The sequence below is a fragment of the Protomyctophum parallelum genome (genome assembly GCF_964188405.1).
Source record: "Protomyctophum parallelum genome assembly, chromosome: 19".
NCBI lineage: Eukaryota > Metazoa > Chordata > Actinopteri > Myctophiformes > Myctophidae > Protomyctophum > Protomyctophum parallelum.
In genome coordinates, this window is record NC_139717.1 from 13,631,214 (window position 1) to 13,646,476 (window position 15,263).

Here is a 15,263-nt window from a genome sequence, read left to right on the forward strand (position 1 = left end):
TTAACAGTGAGGATAGTACAGTAATAGTCTTGAACGTGTCTTACCAGGCACTGTGATGATGTGTCCTCACTAGCAATCCAAGCTGCATTACTCCTCTGTCCTCAGCAGTGTGTGTGTGTGTGTGTGTGTATCGAAGAGTTCCTCAGGACAAGAGTACCTCCCTCTGTTCACTCAGCTGCTCTCTCTCTCTCCTTGTGTGTCTGTCTGTGTCGCTCGCCCCTTTCTTTCTCTCTGACTTGCTCTTCTGTTGAAGGAAACACAGTGGGAGGGGTTTCCCCTCGGTGAGTGAGATCTACACACAGACTTTCCTTGTGTGTCAGAGAGAGAGAGACCCCCATTTCTCTCTCTCTCTCTCTCTTTCACACACACACACACACGCACGCACGCACGCACGCACGCACGCACGCACGCACGCACGCACGCACGCGCACGCACGCGCACGCACAGTGTGGTAAAGACCCCCACCCCAACCCACACACTTTCCAACCCCCACTTTGCCCACAATCTAAACACCCCCTGTCCACCCCTACCCCATTTATTCTCTCTCTCTCTCTCTCTCTCTCTCTCTCTCTCTCTCACATGCACACACACCCACACGCATGTACACATAATCCTCTCCATGACATTAGTGTGTGTGTGTGTGTGTGTGTGTGTGCACACATGTGTGTGTGTGTGTGTGTGTGTGTGTGTGCGTGTGCGCCTGTGCCTGAAGAGTCTTTTTAAACCAGACCTCATTCTGTCTCATTATTTTTGGTTCCCTGGCATTTTTTTCTTCACTTTTCTCCACCGATACGTTTTTCCACTCTGTCGTTTTTCGCTGCTTCTTCAGTCTGGAACTCTGATGTCATCGGGCTGAGCGCTATTTTAAGCTCCGGAGAGCCGCGCACGTGATGCCTATCAGGTTCTGGACCGTGTGACCAGTAAGACCCTGTTAGATGGTACCAATAGGCCTGGTTTATACCCCCCTGGTCACCGTGTGACCAGTAAGACCCTGTTAGATGGTACCAATAGGCCTGGTTTATACCAGTAAGACCCTGTTAGATGGTACCAATAGGCCTGGTTTATACCAGTAAGACCCTGTTAGATGGTACCAATAGGCCTGGTTTAATACCCCCTGGTGCTAACGTACGGTGTGGTGTCGTGTACCAACAGAAGTGATCTGCATGGATGCTAAGAAAAGTCTCTACTGCAACAAGCAGAGCTGAACTACAAGCAAAACCGATCTACAAGCTTATACATCTACGAGCTAACAAATCTGCACCGTGATGCTTTGTTAGCTCGTGGATCGGTTTGACGCGTGTGATGCAATAAAACTATTAGGCTTTACAGTTCATTATCCACACAAGCATGCGTGCATGCACGCAAGCACGCACGCACACACGCACGCACACACGGACACACGCACGCACACACACACACAGCCACGAATTGGGACCAGAGATTAGAACAAACACAGGAAGGAAAAGTAGATGACGGAGGCAATAATACACGAGATTACCAAAGAAAAGATGAAGGTGATAATGAAGGGGGAAAAAAACATTACATACATAGATCCAAGCCAGGCTGAGAACCTTTCTACGTAAAACGTTAAGCCAGAACGTGTTCGGGGAACTATCCAAGATTACGTAAAACGATATTGGGTATCCTCAGCGGAGCATACGAGGAGAGGTGAGAGGTCACCGCGTGGACGCAAGGGTTCACCGTGTTCCAACAGCCGCGGTACGCCCATCCTGTTCCCCCTAGGAACCAACGCCAGGGAGGAGGGAGGGAGGGAGGGAGACGAGGGAGGGAGACGATGGAGGAATAACGGGGAACGTAAGACAGAAGTGAGAGATGGGATGGGTGGATGAGTGAGAGGAGACATGATGATGATGGGGAGGGAGAAGAGAGGAGAAACCAGCGAGGATGAAGAGAAAGGGTAGACGGAGGGAGGGAAAAGAGAAAGAGTGAAAGAAAGGAATTAAGGATAGATAGATAGAAAGATATGCAGGGGAAGAGAAGGAGAGAGGGGGACGACTAGAGGAGGGGGGGGGGGAGCCCCGTGGCTACACAATGCACTGCTGACCCCAAACATACCAGTGACCCTTGACCTTTCATTTCATTTAAATGAGACAGGAAGCGCAGACGGGAAAGCTCGATGGGGCCGGGCCGGCCAATCACAGAGCAGAGACAGTACGTACACACAACTTCTACTCTCATCTCTTAACAAAGAGAGAGAGAGTGAGACAGACAGAGAGAAAAGACAGACATTATGCACGCAAAAACAAAATGCATTAAGCCTCAGTTACACTTAGGCGTCGTGCTCATTAAATAGCAGATATACAAGCTTACAGCGTGGCACATTCGTGACGCGTTGTGAGCTTGTAGATCTGCTAATTACGGCGTGCAACACCAGTGTGCAACTATACGTATGAATCAGGCTTCGCTTGTTAGCGTGTGCTCCACCAACGCACCTGCCGTTGAACAACGACGAGGTATGCAAAATACTTAGATTTTTTTTTAAGTACATCTTTTTCCTGTGTAGCTGATGAATACTTTGAAGAAGACTGTGGCATATTGCCTCGACTCGAACACAGAATCAACCTAAACCCAATACTTAGTCGACTGTTAATCCAATGGGCTGCCTACAACTCTAATATCACTGTAAAGCGCACTGGATTAAGAGCGTCTGCTATATGCCTAAATTGTAAATTGTATCAAATGCCCCCCCCCCCCCACACACACACTCTAGGATTAAGGATGCTTGTGTTTAAGTGTTTTTTAAGGGTACATATAGTACTGCAATATTATCATTATTAAACCATAAGGAGACCCTTCGCATAATTATTAGACAGACGTACATCTGTGCATGCATTGCACGCACGCACGAACGCATGCACGCACACTCACACGCACACACACACACACACACACACACACACACACACACACACACACACACACACACACACACACCGCATCTCGTGCGTGGGTGTGAGCAACAGGGTGTGAATGGGAGGGAGGAGACGGCAGGAGGTCGGCTGTCTGACAAACTTTTGTGTCGGTCCCTAGTCCTGACGACCATCTGCCTCCTCTTTGAGAGGGGAGGGGGAGACCCCATCACCCGCTAGCCCTCCTTAGATCAGACAAAGAGCCTCTGCACACACACACACTCTCTCTCTCTCTCTCTCTCTAGGTGGACCATATTGGAATGGCATCCATCAGTACCGAACAACGTGTTGAATGGATGTGTGCTGCGGAATGCCACCTGCTCTGGCACACACAGACGCACACGGGCACACACACACCCACGCACGCACGCACTCACGCAGGCTTTGTGTTAGAGATGTGCATGCATCGTGCACAAATTACACAATTCTACAGCGGCGAGCGCTTTTCTTCAGAGCTTATGATTTTCATTAATATATTTTTTTTGTCTAGATCTGTCTAGATCTCTATATAGAGTCTTCATTCTAGACTTTGTTTTTCTTTTAAAGTGTTGGTTCTCAGAGTGGGGTCTCGGGACCCCCAGGAGTCCTTAGAGGGATACCAGGGGGTCCTCAGCTAAATTAGTTAATATAAGATAAGATAGCATCACAATTATTTTAACCATTTTAAAGCATTATTGTATACTTTGGCAGATTTACAAGCTTACTTGTCTCTCTCTCTCATCAGGTCCAGTTCCTCTCTGTCCCAAATTATGGATACTCAGTATATCCATTAAATTGTACACAAATAAATGCATGCAAATATGGCAATGTCCCTACGATTGGCTTTTTAATGACCAGTTTGGCACATGAGAAACAAACATAATAAAATTAGGAAGAAACCTGCTGTATTCTATAAGATATGGGAGAGGGTCTTGGACTTCATTAAGCGAGGTGACGTTGAAGAGGCTTTGGATGTAGTGGTTAACTTGAGTAGTCAGCTCTTGGGTGGGGTATAAGGAACTGTGATGGGGACATTGTGCATTTGTTTAAGTTTAAGTGTATGTAATGTGTTTTTATTTTTTCCCCCTGTTCTTTGTTTGTTTTGTATTCATGGACATATCCTGTTGTTTCTTTGAAGATTTAGTTTCAGTGTTTATCTGAAAGTTTTTGAATAATTATTAAAATAATGAACACACAAATCTTGTCTTCTGGGGTCCCTGGCACAAAAAAAATTCAGATGGGGGTCCGCGGCCAAATATATATCAATTTGGGCAGGAAAGAGTTTGAGAATGTTTTAAAGAGTTCTTCTGGACATTTTGTGCTAAAGACAGACAGAGGAGCACAGAGTGGCAGGAAATGCTGGAGAGAGACCCTCGGGTCAGCTTTGAACCCGGGCCAGCTGTGGGAGCGAGGACAGCCTTTATTTATGTGCTATGCACTGTTGAGCCCCATCCATTATATAATAGTTATCACACTAAAAATAGATTGTTTCTGTAGAAACTAGTTCATAATATGAACTACTGTGGTATTAAGCTATTTGGAAACTATTACCTTGTGTTTCCATGTGCTAAACAGGTATTCTTTTACCTTGCATATTATCTATTAATAGTTAATACATTATTTAATCAGCAGTAACTAGAGGTCTGTTTAACCTGCACATCGTACACCTAGTGGGGGGGAGAAGGAGGGTTTTTAGGAGCAGATAGACCCCTGAGGGACCTCTGTCAAATAAGTGTAATGGGGTTTTAAATGGTTCACACTTACGCGTGTGCACACACACACACACACACACACACACACACACACACACACACACACACACACACACACACACACACACACACTTTACACTGAGATCTGCCGTCTACCAACCACAGTGATTTAATGCGATACTTGCTCAAGACAAACCATTATCTTCCAGACAGCCAGAAGCTTCTCTAAGCTTCCCTGAGGCTGTTGACTCGTTGCTGGGTGGTGGTTCCCCCCCGGGTGACCTCTCCTGACCTGGATGAACTAACTAAATACATTTATTCAAGTACTTGGAGTACACATCTCACTTTTTGACATTTTCTACTTCTACTCCACTACACCTCAGAGGTAAATATTACTTTACCTCTTTTTATACAATTATTTGACAGCTTTAGCTACTATTTACTTTGCAGATTTGGATTATTATTATTAATACAGAACATGCATTAACCACTTAAGCCCTGTTTGAGTCCAGCAAGTCTGTGTACGTTCTGTTGTTTTATCATGAGACTGAACCGCGTACAGGGAGTTCAGTGTGAGACTGAACCGCGTACAGGGAGTTCAGTGAGAGACTGAACCGCATACAGGGAGTTCAGTGTGAGACTGAACCGCATACAGGGAGTTCAGTGTGAGACTGAACCGTGTACAGGGAGTTCAGTGTGAGACTGAACCCCATACAGGGAGTTCAGTGTGAGACTGAACCGTGTACAGGGAGTTCAGTGTGAGACTGAACCCCATACAGGGAGTTCAGTGTGAGACTGAACCGCATACAGGGAGTTCAGTGTGAGACTGAACCGTGTACAGGGAGTTCAGTGTGAGACTGAACCCCATACAGGGAGTTCAGTGTGAGACTGAACCGCATACAGGGAGTTCAGTGAGAGACTGAACCGCATACAGGGAGTTCAGTGAGAGACTGAACCGCATACAGGGAGTTCAGTGTGAGACTGAACCGCATACAGGGAGTTCAGTGAGAGACTGAACCGCATACAGGGAGTTCAGTGTGAGACTGAACCGCATACAGGGAGTTCAGTGAGAGACTGAACCCCATACAGGGAGTTCAGTGTGAGACTGAACCCCATACAGGGAGTTCAGTGAGAGACTGAACCGCATACAGGGAGTTCAGTGTGAGACTGAACCGCATACAGGGAGTTCAGTGTGAGACTGAACCGCATACAGGGAGTTCAGTGTGAGACTGAACCGCATACAGGGAGTTCAGTGTGAGACTGAACCGCATACAGGGAGTTCAGTGAGATACTGAACCCCATACAGGGAGTTCAGTGTGAGACTGAACCGCATACAGGGAGTTCAGTGAGAGACTGAACCCCATACAGGGAGTTCAGTGTGAGACTGAACCGCGTACAGGGAGTTCAGTGTGAGACTGAACCGCATACAGGGAGTTCCGTGTGAGACTGAACCGCATACAGGGAGTTGTGTGTGTGTGTGTGTGTGTGTGTGTGTGTGTGTGTGTGTGTGTGTGTGTGGCTGTTATATGCGACTATGCGTAAGTGAGGGAGAAAGAGAGCAGACATAGTTTCTGCACTAGACAACGTTCCTTCCTACACATTTCTGTCTCCATTGAATAACTGGTGGCTCTACAACACATTGCTGTGATAACAGACATATTCATTCCACCTCAGCCCGTGTGATCTCCGCTTCCAAAGAAAACACCAAGCAACGTGAAAAGGAAGGGGACTCGATGACACTCTAACCACAAAGATAATAACCATCATAATGGGCCCACCGTAATAACGGCCCTCGTACATGGAAAGTACAAGAGTGACTATAGAACACGATGGCACGACAATTTTACTCAGCGGTTCTCGGAGAGGAGGGGATGACGGCAGTGTTTGGTTTGGACGTGATGTACAGTGGATGTGACGGCTGAAGAGACGTGTTGCAACAGTTCTGGCATGAATGGTGAGCCTGTGGTTGGTGAAGAAGAGAAGGTAGGAGAGGAGAGGAGAGGAGAGGAGAGGAGAGGAGAGGAGAGGAGAGGAGAGGAGAGGAGAGGAGAGGAGAGGAGAGGAGAGGAGAGGAGAGGAGAGGAGAGGAGAGGAGAGGAGAGGAGAGGAGAGGAGAGGAGAGGAGTTAGCCGAGGCTGTGGTCAGGACACCTGGGACCTACTCTGACTGGACTCCTTGTTTGACCCAACATACCTCAGCTGACACACAGGCACACACACACGCACAAATGCACGTGAGCCTGAAAATGTCCAAAGATGCATGCACAAATGCAGGTATACGTGAGCAAGAGAGACAGACAGACAGATAAAAGCAGGATGGAGACGATGAAAGACGCACAGAAAAGACAAGAAAAAACAATCATCGCTACATTCATCACGCTGTCAGCACAATCTCCACCACTTTACTGCCATGTATGTTATGAGGTTTCTTTGGTATCAGATGCTGGAACAACCAACAACAAATAAAACATTTCACTGACGTGCCCACACTGCCGACTATAATCATTTGTGAACAGTGTGCGTGTGACTGTAAAGCACATCTTGAAATGTGTTGCTTGTAATCAGTGGTGGAAGAAGGACGATTTTACAGAGTATAATTGGGTAAGACTCCCAGAGATAAAAAGGGGAAAAAAGTCGTATCAAATGGGGGTCCCTGAAATTAAAAGGGTTGAGTAGAACAAGTAGAGAGAGTTCTAGAATGTAGATGCTCTGGATTATAAACGTCGGCTAAATGTCCTAAAATGTAAGAAGGAAAAAGACCTGTGTGCCCCTGAAAAGTTCCTGGATGGGTGATATGATGTTTGCACTAAGTCCACTGTTACCATGACAACAACTTCACCACTTCTTTCTTCCCTCCTCCAACTAATTGTGCGCCCAATTTAGATCTTGCTTACTGAAGGGAAACTCCCAGGAGTGAAACAAGCGCTCCACTTCCCTGGACAAAATACAAAGGACCCTTGATAAGGGGCGGTGGGTGTGTTTAGATACGTGTGTGTGTGTGTGTGTGTGTTGGGGGGGTAGGGGTCTGGAGACAGGGGGTCCACACTCTCCCTCTCTCTCTCTCCTTCTTTGTCGTTCTCTCTCTCTCTCTCTCTCTCTCTCCCTCTCTCTCTCTCTCTCTCTCGCTGTGTGAAGGAAGTGTCTCTGGGCAGGGGTAGGGGTCTGTTTCCTGCCCGGTCTGACTGGGGTCCTTGTTGGCCCTCTGGACAGACTGGGTGGGGCCCGTGGAACTCAGGTGGGGCCAAAATGTTGCGTTTGGTGTGGCCCCTACAGCTGCTTCCTCCCGCTCTGGAAGGACCCGTCACAAAACCACATAGGAATATTGGACGGCATTTACACTGCGTTTATTTACACATGCACGCTCGTAAGCGCTCTCTCACACGCACACGCATGCACACACGCACACACGCACACACACACACACACACACACACACACACTAAGCTGATGCTATTGTGCTTGCTTTAAAGGAGATTGTCACACAAATGTTGAGTCTAATTACACATGTTTACCCATTTAGACCTGAGGCATTCTAAATCCTGCCTTCTGGAAAACGTCTAATTTGTCTAGGGTGTTCCCCGCTTGAAAGGTATAACAAGGTATAGGTGTTCCAGGTCTGAATGGGTTAAATAAAATAAAATAAATGACGTCAGCACATACATCAGGTTTGCCAGTGGATATTACATTCTTATTCATGTATTGTTATTGGCATTGATTCCCTGGTGTTGTTTCTAAACCGTCAGGTCAGATAACCTTCTGCCGGTTAAAACCAAACTCAATTTGACCTGAAAGCATGAATGGGTTTAACCTCCTTCTGGTGCGCGTCGCTCTGCTGCCTCCATCTCCCAGCTTATACCAGTTTCATGCAATCAGCTGTCAATTAGAACGGACCAATCAATCAACCATAACAGCTGAGCAGCTCGTTAGCAACCATGACGATGGGTAGCTATAGCTGGGATAATAAGGGACATGTCAAGGTGGAATTATGATACGGCTCATCTCTTTAAAGTCTCTTGGAGGAAGTAAGTAAACAACATAATACTGCCCCTCTCACCTCATTGCTGAGTTCTACAAGAGTTTTAACAGGTCTCCAGGGTCGTAAAACTGCAAATCACTTGAATGAGAAATAAATGTTCTGTGTCAACTTCACAGTTTTGAATCAATGTTCAGACTGGCAGACCTAATCAGATTTTAGGTCCATCTAGATTGTAATCGGATTGTTCTTTTTGTTGGAGTTAGGGAATCTGTAAAACTGTAAATTAGATTTGAACCACATTCCTAGCTGGTTTAAAATATGATTCTAATCTTATTTCTAAAATAAGTCTGGGACACTTGGACACCGAAGCCTGATTTATACTTTGTACTACGAGAGTACAGATTGTATATCTGCTATATATATTTTTTTTTAAGGGACACTGCTGTACAACAGAGTATAAAAGGGTAACATAGCACTGGATCATATTCCTACTCGCCCGTTACTATCCCTATCCCTATCCCTAACCTTAACTGCACGTGAAGTCGGAGGAATGGGATGTCGGAGTTATGAGCAGTATCCGTATAAAAAGCACCTAACCATGATTGGCTGTTTTTATATATACATTTTAATATGGTTAAATAAGTAAAACGGGTTGCGTGTAGATGTGCAGCTCTCCAACACTATCAAGTAATGTGGGTAGTTTTCACTGTGTAACACCAGCCTTGGCATCCATCTGGACAGCATGATCCTCCTCAATGAATACACAGTGTGGAACTGAATGGACTGGAGGAGCGTGTGTGTGTGTGTGTGTGTGTGTGTGTGTGTGTGTGTGTGTGTGTGTGTGTGTGTGTGTGTGTGTGTGTGTGTGTGTGTGTGTGTGTGTGTGTGTGTGTGTGTGTGTGAATTAAAAGCTGACAATCACACTCTTTCACTGAGCACACTTTCTTTACTTCCCTGTCTTTGTCTAGGGGAACCGGCTGAGGCTGAGAGTGAGAGAGAGAGTGCCAGGGGCCCCAGACAAAGCAGGGACGGGTGCCTAAACTTGGGCCCTTTCATTCAGCCTCCAGATGCTGCCAAGCAGACCCTTTTGACTCTGAGACCATCCATCAATAAAAGATTCAATCATCTGAGAAGGTCAACCGGTATAATAGAGCACTCTAGCACTCCTGCCGAGTCCGTGCCGACACCCCGACCTAATGCCACTCCGAACCAGAAGGCTGCAGGGTGGGAGCGTCAAGTTCACCCAGCACAAAATCTGTTTCTATACACCAGCCAATCCCTGCATGCTAATGCAACAAGCGGTCGCAGAGCCCACGTTCTTCTAACCCATTACGACGGGAAGCCGATTCTACTCAGGACTCCTGAATCGCTGGCCTCGGACCCACCCTCTCCTATCTAACATTAGTGTATTGAGCTCTACAGTGTTATGTGTTAAATAAACCCTTCACAGAAGTTCACACTCTCCCATCTAACATCAGGGTCTTGAGCTCTACAGTGTAGCTAAGCTGTTGAGCCACAGACGTGATTCTACATAGGAGGAGCACTTCTTGCCTTACCGGCTTTGCTCCCATAATAGTGTCTGTTTGCTTGCCTCTAGTTCCGGGTGCCTGACGCAGTGCCCTGCCGGCCTCATCCTTCTCTCTCTGACTTTCCTTTGGGCATGTCAGAATAATTAATAGAATAACATGCTTATTTTGGAGAATTGTGGCCCATACAGTGCCCAAAATAAGCCAGAACACAGAGGTTAACGTGGTCAATGTTTCCACTCCTACTGTATGTCCTTCTGGTACTTTGTTTGTGTAAATTGCGTCCGCCGAAACGACATATGTCGTCCCATTGAATTGAACCCCATTGAGACCGTGATGAGTGTGTGTCTGCACTGAAAGGACAGCCTCGCTGTCGACTGACTGCCAAACACAAGTCACCTCAACAAAGAGCAGCGTGCCGCGGCGCCGGCGTGGAATAATGATGATGTTGTTGCAAAGCTAACTCTGGTGCTAAAGGGACACATGTGGAGCCGTGAATGAATGGACCCCTCCAAAATGGCACGAAGAATAGAATAAGCATTTGACCCATTAAGACCTGAGGCCGATTCTACAAATGCCTTCTAAATCAGTAGTTCTCTTTCGTGATTTTTTGAGAATGTTTGAAAATAGCAGATGTACAAGCTTGCGGTGTGACACGAAGTGGTTTGCGGTGTGGCACGAAGTGATGTACTGTGAGCTTGTAAATCTGCTATTTTTGAATAGCCAAAGTATAAAATATGGTTTAATGAGGTTAAAATTATTGTGGCAACTTTCCAAAATATGCCTTCACAGAAAGCTGAGCAACAACGGTGCAAGTTTACAAATAGACCAACAAGGGGGTTGAAGATTTTACCTTGGATGATTATTACCATATTAATCTCCTTTAACTATTGTTTTTTAAACAAAACAAAAACAATCAAGTCTTGACTCCGTCTGTACTTGATCAGTATGGGCAGCGATCCATGAAGCATTCGTCGCAACAAAAAACATTCACAGTGCAAAACAAAAACCCAGTGACCCTAAAACTTCATCAGTTGTTCCATAAATGCCACAGTCAGTGAGTCACACACACACACACACACACACACACACACACACACACACAGAACACATTTCAGGTCAAGACTGACACGTTTCCATTTGAACCACTCTCAACCTGGCATAACTGCTTTGTTGTGTGAACATATTCAAGTGTTTTCACAATTCAATTCCTCAATCTACAAGAAGCCCTGCTACTTTCTAATAGCCAAAGTATAAAATAGCCAGGGCTTACGTGGTCAAGATCAACATGAAATAATGTATTCCCTACTCTTCACGGGATCAGATTTCGCCTCACTTCACAGGGCGCTGCTAGAATCTGCAGCCCAACACCTGGCCAGGAGCTGGGCATGGACGCACGCACGCACACGCGCGATGAGCAGGATGCAGTGGTTATAGGACTGAGCCCATGTCAACACAGAGCTACCACAGACTAGTAAATCGAGCTGGGCGAGCAAGGAAAGACGAGCTCCGATGTTTGAAAAGCTGCAGAAACTGGACCAGAGCCAGAACCCCCCCCCCCAAAAAAAAAACCATCAGGGCCTTGTTGTGTCTTTGCTCAGTAGAAACACCTATGTTTCCACTTGTAGTGGTGAAAACCCAGCGGTACAAACTATGTAACTACCAGTAAGCACATAGACTCAAGTACCTACTGTTCTTGATTCAGAGGTACTTTTTTTAAACATTTTTAATCCACTACTATTATTTGTCAGCTTTAGTTAGATTATTAATACAAAGCATACATACAGTACACCTTTTCACTCATCTCCTGATTGCACTGTAGTTCATATGAAAACAAACTGAAGGGTTGAAAAAAAGACCATTATAGACGTGCAGGTGTGATAAAGAAGGTGGGGATAAATTGAACTTCAGATACACATATCTACACAACAATATCAGTTGCTATTTTCTAAATGAAGATATGGACATTTACTTAAAGACAGTTCTGATGTTCTGTTTGGGTACACGGATGGAGTATTTTGAACAGCAGAATAATGACGTCACAAGCAGAGGAAATTGTTGGTTTTTCATGACACTAATGAAAGTAAGTAAGACCAGCTTAGTGGCAGGCAGTGACTTGGCAACTGGACTAGGTATAATATTGGCCTATAAATGTACTGCACATTGTAAATGTCCCCCATTCAAAACCAGCTACATTTGCAATCCCCTAGAAACCTTTCTAATGGGTGGATTGAGCGGTGAAAACACGATATCCAAAATGTATATAAAATATTTATATTGTCCACGAGAATGCCAAAATACAAACACAGGTAGTAGTGTTTTCCACATTAGCAGGACTTTCAGCGTACATGACAATCCAAGACCATGCAATGGGAGCTCAATTTAAAATACTGATTTGAATAAATCAGCCCATTGTCTTTGTGAAGAAAACAAAGGTCACTTGTTGCTAAGCGGATAATGAACTGGATTTAACGGGTTCACGTTTTTTTTGTTTTGTTTTTCTTTAGTACCAGGCTTCATTTTGTTCCTTAAGGTCACTGGTGAACTCCCAGTTAACCACAGAGGAATGTGGACCACGTTGTTACTGGGATTGGTGAAGTAATTCTCAACAAAAAAAAGAGAGAGAGAAAAAAAAAGGGCACTGTGCTGTGCAGACCACATCCACCAATTGTGTTGCTGAAACATCACAAAAAAACGCAATCACCACACTACTAATATTTACACGCCCCAAATGTAGTTCTGATGCAGACATGCGGGGTGGCGTGCATAGCAACTGGAAGTGATCCTGATTGGACGGGGCAGAACAGACCGAGCCCCCTGTTCTCCTTGTCTGATCAACTTTACCAATGAACCTCTGACACTGGAGAAAGACAAAAGGCCAGGTTCGCACACACGCACGCGCACAGTCGCACACACACACACACACACACACAGCTGAGGAATTCTGCTGAGCTGACACTAATGTAAATCCTTCTCACGTGCATTTTCTCATGAGCCGAAAACACCCAATCTACAAGCTCGTGTCACGGGCTTGTACATCTGCTATTTTCAGCACTCAACGCCACGCACAACAAAGTATAAATCCGGCCATTTTACTCAAAAGTTCAAACGAGAATTTATTTAAATTGTTACACCATATTAAATAAACGATGCACCTCGGCGTGACATCTTAGCTAACAACACTGGAGAGCTCAACACCCTGATGTTAGATAGGAGTGTGAAGGGTTTAGTTAACACTGTAGAGCTCAAGACCCTGATGTTAGATAGGAGTGTGAAGGGTTTAGTTAAAACTGTAGAGCTCAAGACCCTGATGTTAGATAGGAGTGTGAAGGGTTTAGTTAACACTGTAGAGCTCAAGACCCTGATGGTAGATAGGAGTTTGAAGGGTTTAGTTAACACTGTAGAGCTCAAGACCCTGATGTTAGATAGGAGTGTGAAGGGTTTAGTTAACACTGTAGAGCTCAAGACCCTGATGTTAGATAGGAGTGTGAAGGGTTTAGTTAACACTGTAGAGCTCAAGACCCTGAGTGCGGAGGGCACCAGCGATTCAGGAGTCCAGAGTTGGTGTTGGCTCAGACCGCACTCTGGCATCGCGTCGCAGCTGTAGACAGCTCAACGGAGTGCTTGGATATTCCAAAATCGGGTAAAAGGAGGTGCTGACTCTGAGGCCACAAGAATGATTTGAAAACCACTGGTTAACGGACACTTGGCTTTGGGTTTCGGTGTCTAACGGCCTCCGGTGAGGTCAGAGCTTGGGATGGTTGAGTCACAGGGAAGTCCCTCTCACTACGACAACGGCCTGTCACAATCCAAACAACGTATTACTCTGGATGCCTGGGGTGTGCAGTTATACACACTCATGAAGACCTCTTTAATTAACACTTAAGTCTTAAATAGAGTCTGTCAGTCTGAAGAGTATAGTCTTCTCTTGTGAGTTTGTTCATGTAGATCTGCTATTTTCGCAGAATGTTCACCGCAGAATAGGGATGCTAGGGTGACGATGTGGTTAAAAACAGAATACAGAGCTAGTCTAAGAACAAAGAAGGAACTCCAGTCACTTAGCCGCTCCTAACGCTGTGTCATTGGGCGGAGGTTTCCCACCTCCCGACTATGATGTAACAGCAGAATGGGCGGCGTGTGAACTGTGAATATGGTCAATATACAGTAATGCATCTGCAGCTACAGTATCTACGACACTGGTTCTCAATGCCCAGTCCGGGGACCACCAGGGGTACAAATGGAAACTGGGTCTATAACTCTCCACAGAGTGGAACCAAATGGACCCTTACGGTCTGTAACTCTGAGTAAGTGTGTACAAAATGGTTGACACTTGACAACAGAGCAGGTAGAATAATAAAGGCACAGTTTCAGCAGGATTTGGCTGGTATGGTGGTAATTTCCCACCCTTACTGCAAACAACACACACACACACACACACACACACACACACACACACACACACACACACACACACACACACACACACACACACACACACACACACACACACACACACACACACACACACACACACACACACACACACACACACACACACACACACAGGACACGGTGACTTCCGATGTGACCGTCTGCTCTCAGCTCCCGCTGCCTTTTCCTCTCTGCTGTCCCCTTATCAAATCACAGCGCTCCAATTATGTACAGACTCTTGACGTAGATTGGCTCCCGAGGGCCAAACATCCCGTCAGCCTCACTTCCTGTGATGACGTGACAACACAGGAAGCAACCTTCACCTCTCTACAGGGAAGTCCGCCGATCGTTGTATTTTTAACTTGTTGGGGTTTTTTTGGTATCTTGGTATAAACTGGACTAACGTCATGCATAAAATCAGCTATTTCTGGCACACAACACTGTCGTGCGGAGCATAAATGACTGTAGACATCGATAACATCAACTCCAATAGTCTGACAGACTGACTTGAAGCTAATCAGATTGTAGCAAGTTTGTTTTAAAGGACTGTTCTATCTAACCCTGTGTGAATTAATGTAAATATACTACCCCCCACACATGTGATGTAATACTTGATATCTTCTGCTAATTGACATCTCTTACTTGCAGAAGAGACTGAGGTAATTTTCTATGTTATTTACCCTAATCATTATATCATTGCCATTGTTATT

General features: G+C 45.6%; 1 protein-coding gene across 2 annotated transcripts in view; it reads right to left on the reverse strand.

Moving 5' to 3' along the window:
* Window positions 1-15,263, reverse strand: part of tiam2b (TIAM Rac1 associated GEF 2b) — a 73,766-nt gene that overhangs the window by 43,275 nt on the left and 15,228 nt on the right. The window contains exons 1-2 of one of the 2 annotated variants that reach the window (XM_083790837.1): window positions 6,469-6,565; window positions 45-244 (exon numbers count right to left, since the gene is read on the reverse strand). The gene's annotated coding sequence lies outside the window, so the exon portion shown is untranslated. Of the gene's footprint in view, window positions 1-44; window positions 245-6,468; window positions 6,566-15,263 lie in introns of those variants that run through there. The other variant, XM_083790838.1, reaches the window with a different exon arrangement.